Raw genomic sequence first — 15859 nt, forward strand, 5'->3', positions numbered from 1 at the left:
AACAGGAAGAAATCTGAGGTTTTTGCTCACAGACACACTCATTGTTTGAAGCTTTGGCCATGTTTAAAATGAACATCCAATATTGTAACATTGTAGATAAGTCATAAAATATGGAAAATCATAATAGGTCTCCTTTAAGCTTTTTCTCTCTTATGCCATAACTTGTTAATATGCAAACATTTTGAACTGTCAACACTAACTGAAACCTATATTGCTATGTTACTAGTCTTGTCAAATATTAAGTTAGCCTACACATTTCAACATTATCCTAACGTTATATTTTCAGTTTGCATTAGTTATTTTTGGCCAATGTATTGCTAGCCTTCTGCAATATCAATAATACATTTTTTAAATTTTACGTGACCAATGGCCTCCTGAGTAAATGTAATGTTTTATTTACATACAATAATTGGGATTCATGTTAATAAATATGGGTAGGCAGGAGGATGAGTGTGAGCAAGCATTCTCAACGTGACAACCATTTAGATTATTTGGTGACTGGTACCCTATATGCCTTTTTGCAACCTTGGTAATGAAGTAATATTTTCCACCGTTCCACCTTTAGATGGCCTGTATTAAAACAACATAATAGGAATGCACAGGTCAAAAATGAACTTTTTGTAGTTCATCTTCGGAACGCATCACATAATTGTGTTTCACATAAACCGCCTTGTTAAGCTTACTTAAGAAATATAGTTGATTTTCACCAGCATGGAGATGTAAGATGACCATGTCAGGTTCTTCTCTCTTGTCGGGGGTGCAATCGTAGGTGTCCAGCGTTAAAAGGAGGCTGTTGAGCACTTGCACTAGTTGAGGAGGTGGTCTGTCCACAAATCCAAAATGTCTGGGGTCTGTTTGTGAAATCCAATATCCAGTTGTAGAGTGTTGTATTTAAACCCAGAGTGCTAAGTTTAACGATCAGATTAATTGGGGAGATTGTGTTGACAATGCTGAGCTGAAATCCACAAACAGCATTCTAATGTAGGAGTTGTTTTTCACAAGGTGTGTGTGTGTTTTGTTAAATAATGAATCAATCCCAGGTCCTGGCTCACACAAATATTCTTCGTATTGCTGATGATAAACAATTGAACCTTACAGCACAGGCAGCTGTAAGGTTCAATTGTCCACACACACGCACAAAATTTAGCTTTAAATACACAGGAACAAACACCATAATCGCAGTACTTTCCAGTAGAAAATACTTTCCCGTGTATTCACCTGTCACAGACTAATCCCAGGAACTCTTTAACTCAATCCACAGGATTAACAGGCCAACTGTGCGAGACACAACCAGCTGTATCCATAAACCTGTTAAACACATTCTTGTATAACCAATCAATGTGATGGAGAAAACAGGCAGCTCTGCTCCCCAGGCTAGACAGAGGACACAGGGTCCATGAGCAGCGATCAATTTGACTGGGAAGAAATACACTCTGGGACAGGCAAAACCAAATCCAGGGCCACCCTCTCTGAGGTTGGCTGCCTCAGGCAATAATAAGCCCAGGATTACGCAGGATATGACAGTGCAAACTGGCAAGTTGGATGAGCCAATTATTTCTCCTCTACTCACACTGAATGACTCCTTCCAGCATGGCTGACCTTCCTGGAATCCTAGAAATGCCGCCTGACAAGGGTCCCATTAACAAGGACAGGATATCCCTCCACCCCCCCAGATGAAGGACATGTGAAAACCCATCTGCAGATTTGTGTTATGAGGACTATATATTTTCAGGTGGGGCGGGCCTTGATGGTGGCTCCACCCTCTGTCCTTGTGACACTGCTCAGGCTGTCTGGAAGCTGGACATGCCTCTAGTTAATCATCTATTTTTAGAAGAAGTTAGTAGCACTCGGCCGAGTCCGGAAGGGATAGCAAGAGAGGCTGAAAGAGTTAATATAGAAGAGCTTTCAATATCATGATGCTGGAAATATGTGATGAGTTGAAGCTGCAGAGGATTAATCTGTTGCTGCGAAAAAAGAAAAGCCATCTATCTTCTCCGTTGGGAGTGTCACTCAATACCCTCTAAATCCTCAGAGAGGGAGAATATCCCAGCAATCTCTATCCCTTCTCATCGCCGTTAGAAACCTGCGGTCATGTGGCAGGCTGCCAGGTCAGTCCTGATGCACCAAGACTGGAGCTGGCTGGAGCCAGGACACAAGTCCAGCTTTCACTATTCCTTACAGACTCTACAATAAAAATGCATACTATATAAGCAAGTGCTGAACCTAATCCATAAGGACATAGTACTATTTTTTTATCTGGAGATTTGAAGCTATAAGATCCATTTATGGAGCAGTGTGTGTGCAGCGGTCTCAGATTAACACCAAGAAAAAAGCAATGGGATATTTTTTCTTTGTAGTAAGTGAAAACTATGTGTCAGTCAGTGTAAGTGATAATAGTAGTAATGTAAATCATCTATGTCCTCAATGTCTTGTCTATCCATCTTAATCCTTTCCTTAATCACTTTCATCGTTTCTGTGGCTTACACACACACACACACACATACAATTAGATTAAAAATTTCACACCAAATATGAGAAAGCTACAAAGCCACTTTATGAAATATATATCTAAACGTTTTGCAGAACGTCAGTACTGATGTTTTGTTTGTTGCCGACATCTGTATGCTTTCCTTCCAGTTTATTAAACACCTGCAGCCATCAAATGATATGCGTTTCTCCAAATTGAGAGAGAGGCACTTTATGCATTTTTATGCATGTGGCACAACATCTGTAACTTCATTAAATGATTTAGAGATTTAGAGCTCAGACAAGGGTACGGGATCAGTCACAATCAGTAAATAATGTTCTCTGTTTTTTTACACGTCAGGTCAGAAATTTTGTACTCCAAATTTATCCAGTGAAATCATTTGGAATAAACCAGCAATCCTCAAGATGAGGGATATTTTTATTTAAAAAATGTAAAAAAATTTAGTCTGTTTCCTCTAATGAATTAAACTTTTCCCCCCCCTGTACTGTAAAGTTTTCATTACAGGAAGTTGTCAGGTTTACTGCTTAAATATGCATTTGCATATCCATATTCTAATTAAATTAAATAAATAACTAACAATATGGCATCAGAAAATGTAACCACATAGACTCCACCACATACTGTGTGTTGTCTCACTGCAGAGATCTGTCATTTATGTCATATTTATGCAGATATTTTTGTCAACCAAAATATTTGAGACTACTGAAACACTATATTAAAAGTCAAGGGATCACCCAAGTTATTAGAATTTAACATGAGTGGGACATAAATATGTGTACCATTTATGCAAATCCATCCAATGGCCACAATTTTTCAAATGTCAACCTCATGTTGGCAGGAGGAAAGGTTAATTTATCACCAAAATCAGTAGGATCCTCTGAGGACGTTGAATGTCTGCACAATCAATATATAATGGCAATCCATCAAATAGGGATCAGGCTCCCCTTTTTGTGCTTTACAGATCAGATTTATGGTCAACAATGAATATTTACTAATATTTATTACTTTCCTTATAATGTGGAAGGTATTGTGCAGACCTTACATTCTGAGAGTACATACTGTCAAGATGATCTACACACTAAATGAACACACATGTTCTCCTCACTCAGCCACAGGTGTTTTACCCTCAGTATGTCTTTCTGTGTGTGTTTGTGGTCTAACAACAAGCTCACTATGTTAGTGTGTAAGTGTGATGTCGTGCAGGTGCAGATTATAGTATAGATGTGTAAAATGGTGACTAACAAGATGATGTTCACCACCTCTGACGGTAGATAACAATCTAACAAACACAATTAGTCACATAATTACACTAGCTGTATTATGGCAAGTTATTTAAATATGAGCAAAGACTGCAGTCACTAGCCATCTAACTTAATATAGCCATTTCCTCTGTGACTTGGTTTGACCCTTGATGTTAGTCACATGTAATCATCACTGTTTTTTGTACTGGCTTAAATGCAAGCTCCTTCCTGAATTGTATTTCAGAGAATCATCACTGGAAAAGAGGATGAACAGCGCTTTCCTCTAGCTAATCCGTCTCTCACACCATTTAAAACATCAAAACAAAATGTTAATTTTTTGAGCTCTTATCTCTATGGAACAGGTTCCTAAATGTGCTTTTGGTGGTCTCAGAAACAAAATCAGACTCGAGGTTGGGCTCTTTGTGTTTGAGGAAAGGTCACAGACAGAGGACTATGGAGGCAACAACATTAGCAAGCTGCTGGTATCACAACAGCAAATATTTAGCCCTGCAGCCCTTGGTGACTCATCCTATAGTTACTCCTTAAGACATAGAATATCATTATGTACATTATTTACAGATCATTTGATTAAACATCCTCATCTACATTTCTTGGTGGTTGAGCAAATTTGCAGTTTTGTGTGACACTGGCCATTTATTTTTTTAATATGACAAAAGTCAAAGACAAAAGGAGTTTGATAATAATATCTTCTTAATTCTAGAGCTGCAATGATTAGCCTTTAATGGATATGTCGATCGTCATAAAAATAAAATGCAACAATTTTTATATTGCAGGATGTGCAATGTCACGCAATTCAAATTAACTCAAACACCTCAACTTTGTGGACGAAAACTTGAAAATAAGTGAGGAACAGGAGAAAACCACCAAAACAGTGAATTTGGTTGCAAAAAGAAAAGCAATTTTGTAAACTACTCAGGGGGTTAGTGTATAGCTGCTCTTTTATTTTCATAATTTTCAAGGTCAAGAAATAAAAAAAGTTTTATTCCTGAGGATTGCTGGTTTATTCCAAAAGTTTTATTTTCTATGCATTTTCCCTGCAAAACCACCTCAATAATTCTAGGATGCGTAATTCTTTTCAAACAGAGCAATTGAAGTCATGTGGTGAAAATTCCTGTATTTTTTCATTTTGCAATATTGCAGAAAAGTAAAATATTTTTATTATACACTGCTCAAAAAAAATAAAGGGAACACTAAAATAACACATCCTAGATCTGAATGAATGAAATAATCTCATTAAATACTCCTTTCTTTACATAGTTGAATGTGCTGACAACAAACTCACACAAAAATTATCAGTGGAAATCAAATTTATCAACCCATGGAGGTCTGGATTTGGAGTCACACTCAAAATCAAAGTGGAAAACCACACTACAGGCCGATCCAACTTTGATGTAATGTCCTTAAAACAAGTCAAAATGAGGCTCAGTAGTGTGTGTGTGGCCTCCACGTGCATGTATGACCTCCCTACAACGCCTGGGCATGCTCCTGATGAGGTGGCGGATGGTCTCCTGAGGGATCTCCTCCCAGACCTGGACTAAAGCATCCTGGACAGTCTGTGGTGCAACATGGCGTTGGTGGATGGAGCGAGACATGATGTCCCAGATGTGCTCAGTTGGATTCAGGTCTGGGGAACGGGCGGGCTGGTCCATAGCATCAATGCCTTCCTCTTGCAGGAACTGCTGACACACTCCAGCCACATGAGGTCTAGCTTTGTCTTGCATTAGGAGGAACCCAGGGCCAACCGCACCAGCATATGGTCTCACAACGAGTCTGAGGATCTCATCTCGGTACCTAATGGCAGTCAGGCTACCTCTGGTGAGCACATGGAGGGCTGTGCGGTCCCCCAAAGAAATGCCACCCCACACCATTACTGACCCACCGCCAAACCGGTCATGCCGGAGGATGTTGCAGGCAGCAGAACATTCTCCACGGCGTCTCCAAACTCTGTCACGTCTGTCACATGTGCTCAGTGTGAACCTGCTTTCATCTGTGAAGAGCACAGGGCGCCAGTGGCGAATTTGCCAATCTTGGTGTTCTCTGGCAAATGCCAAACGTCCTGCACGGTGTTGGGCTGTAAGCACAACCCCCACCTGTGGACGTCGGGCCCTCATACCACCCTCATGGAGTCTGTTTCTGACCGTCTGAGCAGACACATGCACATTTGTGGCCTGCTGGAGGTCATTTTGCAGGGCTCTGGCAGTGCTCCTCCTGCTGGGTTGTTGCCCTCCTACGGCCTCCTCCACGTCTCCTGATGTACTGGCCTGTCTCCTGGTAGCGCCTCCGTGCTCTGGACACTACGCTGACAGACACAGCAAACCTTCTTGCCACAGCTCGCATTGATGTGCCATCCTGGATGAGCTGCGAGCCACTTGTGTGGGTTGTAGACTCCGTCTCATGCTACCACTAGAGTGAAAGCACCGCCAGCATTCAGAAGTGACCAAAACATCAGCCAGGAAGCATAGGAACTGAGAAGTGGTCTGTGGTCACCACCTGCAGAACCACTCCTTTATTGGGGGTGTCTTGCTAATTTAATTGATTGTCAATCAGTGTTGCTTCCTAAGTGGACAGTTCGATTTCACAGGAGTGTGATTGACTTGGAGTTACATTGTCCTGTTCCCTTTATTTTTTTGAGCAGTGTATATTATATTTTTTTCCAATATCATGCAGCCCTGGTCCTGTTATTACTGAACTATCATTTTGTCCTCTAAAGGGCTGCCATAGAGGAACATAAAGCAACTACAAGTAAGCACTCAATTTTTCCATTTTACAAGCTGGCTTTTTACTTTCACTGACAACAATTACTGACAAATGTTAGCAGCTTTTTCTGAGCCCTCATCTGATGTGCCAGTTCCATTTTTCTTCCAACAGCACACACATACAAGAATTTCAGCCCTCTGAGCTGTGAGCCTCTTTCTCCCTTCATCAATAATGTTAGCGGCAGCATTGAAGAGTCTCTTATTCTCCACCCTGGTGCAAGCTACAAAGAGAAATTTAGATGCAGGAGCCAGGAGAGACAAGCCGACATTGGTCGATTCTCCAGGAGAGGAATGGTTTGCTCACTAAAATAGGCTGCTTTCTCAAAAGGAGTGTGTTGGTGTCAGCTGGCCCAGGGTCAGATTCTGCTTCTCTCTCTCATCCAGGATTTCATCAAAAAGACTACCAGCTCTGCTTTTTCAAGCAATTCCATCATCCACACAGAGGGATACTTCTACGGGTGCTATTGCAAGGAGACCTGAGCAGAAATAGTAAAGCATGTCATACAGAGAAGCTGCAGGTAGTAGTAGTGGGGAGTACTGTCCCAGCATTTTGTTACATGTCACCAAGCACACACTGTCTCTGACAGGTTTATATTAGAAAAGACCCACCTTTCAACTGTAATATAACGACAATATACTGCTGTTCACAGTGAGTAACATGATGTTGAGTGGCAAACACATTTTCCATGTTTTTGTGCACATGTCCATGCATGATGGAAACGTGTACACACATAAAACATGTCTACGCCATTTCCCACAAATAAACTGATATTTATAACAAGACTAAAGCTTATGATACACAGAGCAACTTTTAGAGCAATCGTTAGGTTAGCTTGTGTGACAGACTGACAGCGTAGTCTCTTGAGCAATGTTGCTAGAATGACCAGAAATCATGTACAAACACATTGCAATATTACAGAATTAAAATACATATGACAACTGCAAAACATATGAGCAAGTACCTTAAGAATTAATATACTGTGTTATTTTATAAAGAAGTCATTGCTGATATCATCTTTACAAAGTTGACACCTTCAGCTACATGGAACTAATCCATTTCTTTTTATATATATAGAAGCTAGATTGTGCCGCACACCCCCTGTTGTGTGCAACACACACCTGGTCAAAAACCATCCACACAGCTAAACAAGTCCACCCATGTATCACTCCAATCAGATGTAAACAAAGAAAATACCATCTGTTAATGCATATCTTATTACTACTCTATGTATCAGATAGTTGCCATATGTGGGCTGGTTGGCCTCCATGACTGTGTGGGCATTCACTTGAAATCACAGAGACAAGTATTTACTATTTTTAAATATTTATAATCTAAGCAAAAATCAATATCTTTGTACACTGTCATCCCTTCCAGAAGGAAATAAAATGATACTGTAAACCAGAGGCTAACCTGGAAAGGAGACAGTAAGTTGGCTGTCCACAGTTCCCCCAGCGGAGTTCACTGCGACAAGCAGTCACAGAGGAAAAGCTGGTGTCAGGGTTATGGAAGAGTTTTGGACTGCACACAGACAAGCCCCTCTAGAGGCAAGACACAAACTCAACCAGCCATCAATTATTTCAGTTAGCTCAGCGGCCATATGGAAATACAGCAGAGTTCTGGGGACAAACAGCAGAACAACATCTTGAGCTAACAGGGTAAGACATTTAGATATAAAATTTAAAGAGCCTTAAGGTTTACTTGTCTATGTTAAAGCTGACAGGGCTAGAATACCACAAAACTGCTGTAGGGTCTCTTTTGCTGACAAATTCACAGCCTGACAATGCCGTTAACATTGTCTTTTAAGAAGACTACCCAGCCAAAAGTAGCAACCCTTTCAGGTAAAGGGCTAAAAACTCAATCAAGCGACAGGAACACATTACTAAATTCTTTATTTTCACTCCTTTCCTTCTTACAGCTTAGCCATGCTCTTCCAGTAAAAATTCTAACTGGTGTGGGTTCCCAGTAAGAGTCTCATTCATGCTGGTGTCTCTCACACACCAGCTAATGGGAACGGGGGAGAAGTGCAAGTGGGGTGGAGTGCAGGAGAGCACTTGGATGAGGTAAACGAAAAGATCTGAGAACCCCCAGAGCGCTTACTGGTTGTGCTTTGAATAATGAAGGCTAATATGCAGATGTGGTTGTGCGCCTGGCACAGTATGATCTAATGAGGACCTGTAAATGTATTCATGTATCCTCTCCCTACAAACAAAAAGAAAAGATTTGTAGCTGACTTGTCTCACTTCAAGTTTATTTTAGTGTAGCTGACATTTGAATCATATTTGGAATAGGATGCAACAATGCAAGTGTGAAAGGTAACATTTAATTATAGCAGGATGCACATTTTCCAGTGACTTTACCTTTGATACGTTCTATTCACAACAATGTTGTTAATATATCCTAACACCGCTACAACAAAAAGTGTTGACAGTGACTAAAACAAGTTTATAATATAATAACTTGCTAATGTCAGCATGCTAGAGTTCCACTTTCCAAAGGGAAGCTTTAGTCTTGCTTGCTAGCTTATTTCCAAGTAGAAGCCAATCTTTACTGGGTCCTCCCAAATGTTAAATGTTGAAAGGGACCCTAAAACAAAACAAACATATCTATGAGTTTAAATTTCCTTACACCAACAGTGAGGAGAATTCAAGACTTTAAAGTCACTTTGATATGTGACAGGAGGAACCAGGGATGGTCCATAGATCTGACAGACACAGGATTTCCATGCATCCATTCACTCTTTCCAAACCAATGCTCTCCACTTTGAATAATCAAGTTTTATCATCTCCATTTCAGCTACCTTTGGGACCACTCATGGTGATGGGCTCATATTTTACACTACATACACAACTATCCCTTTCTTGATATTCTAAAATAACAAGATTGCCCATGTATACAGGAAACAAAATGAAACAACAATATCATGATAGCAAAAGTGTAATACTTATACTATACTACGTATATCTTATGCAAAAATAAAATAAATTATACAAATAAATATAGCAAAATGAGTTGTGGGGGTGAGGGAGTGAATCTTTTTGTGTTACTGACAAGGACAAACATTATTGCACAGACGAAGACCATAGCAGCTATGACAGTCAGTATGAGGTTAACAGCACTGCTTGTATATCTTACATACTCCCTCCTGATCGGATGGATTGCTTCCTAGAATTATCCTCAGTGGATTAGTCATTAGGGAAGTGATGTGAGCTCATCTGACAGTAAGATGTCACATGCAAATCTTTCACTGACTAAATGGAAATAAAAGTTTTTGAAATTCATGTAGAGTTTTCTTCATGTGTTATGTTAAACCCCACCGAATGTCTTGTGTCTTTGTAGATTATTTCTTAGTTGTACAGTGTGTACTGAATACAAAATAACTGAACAAGAATCAGTACTGCATTTGTTGCTTATGTGAATACCTGTGTTCATGTAGACAAAATGTTTGGGGTGCTGCCTCAGAGCTGGAAGGCAACAAACAGTTGGCAAGAGACAGACTGGCACAATCAGGACATGGCTCTATTTAAAGAGGTACTCCAGCAAGTAAGTATTACATGTGTATGAAGTTAGGCGATTTAACAAAGACAGATTAACGAGACTAACACTGTGTTCACACATACAAAGTAGTAGGCATCTTCTGGTCTCTCAAAAATATGTGGCTCTGTTGCATTAATTTACATACTCTCCTCTGTCTGGACATTTGTTTTCTGATGTTGCTGTCAGAAAGAAAAAAGCCATTGCTTGTTTTAATTTCCTGTTGCACAGTTTGTTTCAGAATAGCTTCATTCGCGGCCTTTTTTAATATGGTCTGTGCTGTTGAAACTGCCCAATTACAACAATAACGCCGGAGCTGGCAAGACTGATGAGCATGGCGGCCCTGCCCGCCAGGCGTTCGTCAGCCCAACTACCTCGGCCCAGATCCAAAGAAGACATTATAAAACTGTTTTTACAGGCTGAGTAGTACTCAACATAATAAGTAAACTTAGACATGATGTGTAAAATGTAACCATGTGAGTGTCACTTTAACAGGGTTGCAGGGCAGATTTTTTCTGTTAAATTATGAGGACCCGATATAGACCATGAACTTAAGACTAAAGCCATATTTGATAAATATGCTATAAAACACAAGGCGCTTTAGTTGATCAAGCATCAACAAAGTAGTCTCTAACACACGTGGAAGATAAACACCCTCCACAAATAATGACATGCCCATCATTTCCAAAGCTTACACAATACTCGCTTTCCATGAGATGCTTTCCATTAGTCATCTCAACTGAGACGGAAAGCTTGCCTTCGCCTTCTGCTAACTTGGTGTGTTGATCAACCCTAAAACACAGCGCAAGCCCACACTAGAGTGATTCCGTGACAGGAGTTCCTCAAACACCTTCAGAGACTGCAGGAATTGTCCACAGAGGAGGTGGCAGATGCAGTGCTAACAGTAGTTGCTTTGTAAGAGAAACACTACAGCAGGTACAGCTGCTACTCTTTTCTCACAGCTGTAATATGAAAGCCTGTCAGACATCAAATCAAGAGCTCTTCGTTGTGGATTCAACAGTGTGGAGCGTCTTAACACTCCAGACTGGAAAACACAGTTCAGTCACACATGAGGAGTTGTCTTCCATCTCCGAGGGAAACAATCCTGTCAAAGTATTTATACTGCAAATGAAAATTCTTTGTATAATCTTAGTCAGTCTTCTAGAAACAGAATCAGCTTTATTTGCCAGGTTTGTGTACACGTACGAGGAATCTGACTCTGGATTGTACATTGCTCACGATGTGCTTACTTATACAATGATACAATAATAAAATCATACACACACTCTAAACAAAAACAACAACAGATTGAGACAATAGTGCAATGAGCACAGTGCAAAGGATGCAGGAATTAATAAGTATTACGTGCGGGTGTTATGTACTTGAGGTAGGTGGGTTTGGTATCCGGTATTTACAATAAACAAAATGACAATATGAACAGGATGAACAGCACTGAAATAGAGAATGATGAAAAAACATAATAAGTGGTAACCAGTAAACAGGTGGCTGGTAGTTTACCATTTGTGAAAACTCTAACTCATACCTTTAATGGATGTACGTCAAAGCATCAAACCCTGCCAGTACCCAATCCATCTAGGCCAGGGTCATGCACGGATTTCAATTTTCATCCATTTTGAGAGCCTATAAATGTGTACACTCCCACACAAAGATGCATCCAGAGGTGCAGCCCGCACCGATCACTTGGAGAATGCATCAAGTAATTACACATCAAAGTAAAGTATCAAAGAAAAGCACTTCCTCCTAATTGTATGTAGCTCTGCAATCATTTAGTGATCACACTCAATTGGTATGATGACCAAAAAAAAAAGAAAAGACAATTTTTGCAAAAAGAGAAGCAGCAGGGTACAGCAGCGTTCACCAGCCAGAACGGACCAGCTGAAGAACAGACACTCCCTGTTTACTCTCTGATTCTTAGCATTCGGCTGTGCTTGACATAATATGGGTGATGATGTCCAGGCCTCCATGTTAAACTGTTCATGATATTTATTAAAGACACTAATATAGTAATAACAAAATAGACACAAACCTGCACACACAGACAAAGACGATTTCTTTCTCGCCCATCCTACTCAAGTAATTTCCCAGAGGGGCTGAAGGAGATGGGAGGTGTTGACATGTCCTCTGTTCAGTAGCTGGGTCGTAGCTCTGGTATGATTACCAAAGCTGTTATGGCTGTCAGCACATTTAGCAAGAAAAAGCGGGCAACAGAAACAGAGGTGATGCTCATGTTGCTAATTTACACTACGCAAAATGACTCCAGACATTACACCAATATAAAGCTTGTTCTTTGGAACATTTTGCTGCAGGGTTCATCAATCACAGAGGTACAACAGGACAAAAGGCTAGTTAGCCACATGATCCTGGGTTTGGACAACCATTTCATCTTGCTCTTAGTCCTGATGCAAGCCTGTCCTACGATGTATCAAAGTCCAATTTCTGGGATTTAAAGCTCATAACGTTGCATATGGAACATAAACTGAACCCACAAGAGGGAAGTTGAACTGCTCAGCAAAAATACACACAAACACATCAGTACAGTTGCAACACAGCCTCTGGCCATTTCAGCAGAGCTCATTCTGAATACTGGTGTGTGAATATTCAAATCATCATACTGTCAACCAAGTTAACCAAACAACACTGCACTGAAACTGGGGTTCTCTTTGCTGAGCAGACACTATGCAGTCTACCAATTCATTAGTCTGGGGTTAAGAAAAAAAGTGGAGACACTACAGTCATTTGGTGCATGTACTCGTTGCTTTTCAAGGTACAGCACCAGAGAGTCAGTTCATTTTGAAGTGATCCTTCAAGTAAATTCAAAGGAACAATACAGCCTTATGCCTCATGAAAGAGGGATTAAACTGAGGGTAAAATGAGCACCACTTGAGGTAGACATGAAGCCATAGTTTGTTTTAATTAGACACCAAAGACACTTTAGAACAGGGAAAACCATGTTTCCTTCGTTTTGTTTATGGTTTAAAACTGAGAAAGTCTCACTGACTTTGTGCTGAATGAGGTCATTTCACAAAATAGGCCTTATTGGTCACCACTGTAACTACAGTCGTATGTCTACGCTGACAGGTCAACCTTACCCCAGGGCTCCCTAATCATGTTCAATATGGCTGCAACAAACCATAACTCTTAGTACTGAATAAATCTAGTTTTCTTTGTTTAATCAGTTTGTTGACAAAATGTTGGAGAAATGCTCATTGCTTTTGAAGAAAGCTCAAGGGGACATCTGTAAATTGTTTATTTTGTGCAAGTATCCAAACCTCCAAAGATATTAAATTTTTGAGAAGCTGGAACCAGCATGTTTGGCTTTTTAGCTTGATGAGTTAAATGATTAATCAATAAATTTGACTAATTAATGAATAATTTCAGCAAAAGACCCCACTCCCATGTCCATGGTTCAGAGAGGGAAACCCAGACACCTTTGTATGTCACTGGACTGAAGAGCACACTAAAAAGAAATCCTCACTTTTGGGGACCACCTGGGTCGCCTTGAGGTCCCTGGTGGGATCCCGGACCCCAGTTTGTGAAGCACTACAATTAAATACTTAACAAATGTCCTATGTCGATGCATGAGGCAACAATATTTTACTACAGGTGCATGACCCAGATCAATGGCAGATTCTTAGCGTTCATGCGTGCTGCATTTCAGTGCAGTTTCCAATTTCATGGTGCCAAGTGTACGCCCGCGCGCGCGTGTGTGTGTGTGTGTTTAGAGTGATTAAAATCCAGGGCAACTGCAGAGGATCCAGTGTCATTAAGAGCAATTCACTGAACAACAATAAAACACGGCGAGGAAACACGTGCAGTGTTATCCATCTGCATTGCACAAGAGCATATTCAGCTTCACTTCCCCATATTCACACAGCACCGACTGGCCCTGCCAACCACGGCAAAACATTAATGCACTTCACACGAGATGATCTTAAAAGTTTCACTTACCCAAATGAGTGCTCGGGCGTGTTTGAGCGTTTAAGCGTTCCAGTCAAAGGGATCTTGGGGGATGTCCCGTTTGGACGCACGGTGCCTGTTTGATTCACTCTATTCACAGCCGACTATTAACACAGACTAACAGAGAGTCATCCACACAGGCTTCTGTGCTGGATGTGTTGCAGGATCAGCTGCTGAACTGGGATGTGTCCCATGTTTCATACCCTCTCTTCCGGAAAAGACGGACAGACCAGCCTACGCTACCCTCTCTTGTCTACAGTGGAGCCACAGAGTGAAGACACCCAGCGGCTGAATGTGTACACAGCCCGCAGCTGGCGGTTGTTGCACCACTGCAATGTGCATACAGCAGCAGAAGGGCTGGCCAGAAACACTTTGAGACTGCTTTGTAGCATGTCGACAGCACACGAATGACACCCAACTTTTATTATTCGACATAAAATGAAACCATGGGTCCTAAAATCCGCCCTGTTCCCACCGCATGACAACTATCGTGCCATTATTCACTGCACAATTATATAGACACTGGGGCCCATCACAAGTTCTGATTTCCATTATAATATCTAGCATTATATGTGCAGGGAATTAGATTATACGTTTTATAAAAAAAACAGGTGTTACATGTGGAATTTTCTATACTGCTCCTCCATTAAAGATGGGCTTTTATGGGCTGTGAATTTATGGAGCAAAAGTACAGCTAGCGCCTCTACTGGACATATCCCTATTTCATTTCCCAATTGACCAAATTCAAATGAACATCTCGGTAATTAGGGAAGATAAGCAGAGCGGTCATTTCTGACTGCAGAGGGTAATATAATTACTGACTGACTGCACTGTTAGACTAGTGAACATGTTGCAGGCAATGCAGTAATCAACCATGGTCATCAAAATCAATTAAATTCCCAGCAGATACTTTAACACATTTTCCCACAAAGGATGTTTGCTGAGCAGTGGCCTCCATTCAAAGTTACATACATTTACACTTCTGCTGCCTGGTGAATTATACTGTAGTCTCCTACTGTGTTAGACACTGAGCAGCTCCGGTGGAGCGATAGATGAGGGAGACTGGATTTAGAGGGAAATAAAAATGCAGTTACATTGCTGGCTAAGACATTCTTCTGTGTGAGAGTATAAGCTTAGATCTATAAGATTTATAAGATAGGCCTATGTTTTAAGACAGGTACAAAACCACCCTGCTTGGATTAATAATGTGTGTCTGATGTGGTTTTTCCACAGAAAACTAGTTTTAAAATCTAGCAATCAATTCTACTCATTCTCCCTCTGAAGGCTTAAAGTTTCCACATCACACTTGTGTACATAAGTTGCATATTGGATGTCGACTGACATCCAGTGATGTCACAAGATATTTCCTACATGTGTTAAACTCATTTACGAGACAAACAGCTGAATGCTGAAACATCCGTCTAGTTTCAAACTCGGCACAAGCATCATTCTGCACAGTGACTCGTCCATTAACCTGAGTTGAAGAGGGACTTGAAAGCTGTATTGGACATTCAAGAACACCCTCAGTCAAGATACTCTATTGAATTTAAAATATGTCAGCATTGTGCAAACTTGAAATGTAAAAATCGGCTGCAGGGTCCTATTGCACAGAGCCTCTCTGACCTGTTTTGGCATTTGGAAGTGAACGTTCAGACAAACACAGTCCCCCCAATGTAATATCCCTTTACTGTGCGTTCTCATTTTTACACTTAACTGTATCTTGTCTGAGTTGTATGACAGCAGTGATGTGTCCCTGAGAGGAGACACATGACAACATACTGCAGAGGGTGATAACAGAGGACAGATTACACTGTTCTGTACAGCACTTTAGGATGGATGGCGT

At 40.7% G+C, this 15859-nt stretch overlaps 1 protein-coding gene across 4 annotated transcripts in view; it reads right to left on the bottom strand.

Moving 5' to 3' along the window:
• The window catches only part of camkk1a (calcium/calmodulin-dependent protein kinase kinase 1, alpha a), a 70269-nt gene extending 55855 nt beyond the window's left edge, over nt 1–14414 (bottom strand). For 3 of the 4 annotated variants that reach the window (XM_038707488.1, XM_038707487.1, XM_038707490.1), the window contains exon 1: nt 14008–14412. The gene's annotated coding sequence lies outside the window, so the exon portion shown is untranslated. Of the gene's footprint in view, nt 1–14007 lie in introns of all 4 variants that reach the window. The other variant, XM_038707489.1, reaches the window with a different exon arrangement.
• Between the last annotated feature and the right edge of the window lie 1445 nt (nt 14415–15859).

Source organism: Micropterus salmoides, unplaced genomic scaffold (genome assembly GCF_014851395.1).
Source record: "Micropterus salmoides isolate LMB-PRFRI ecotype aquatic unplaced genomic scaffold, ASM1485139v1 Ms_hic_scaffold_9, whole genome shotgun sequence".
Classification (NCBI taxonomy): Eukaryota; Metazoa; Chordata; class Actinopteri; order Centrarchiformes; family Centrarchidae; genus Micropterus; species Micropterus salmoides.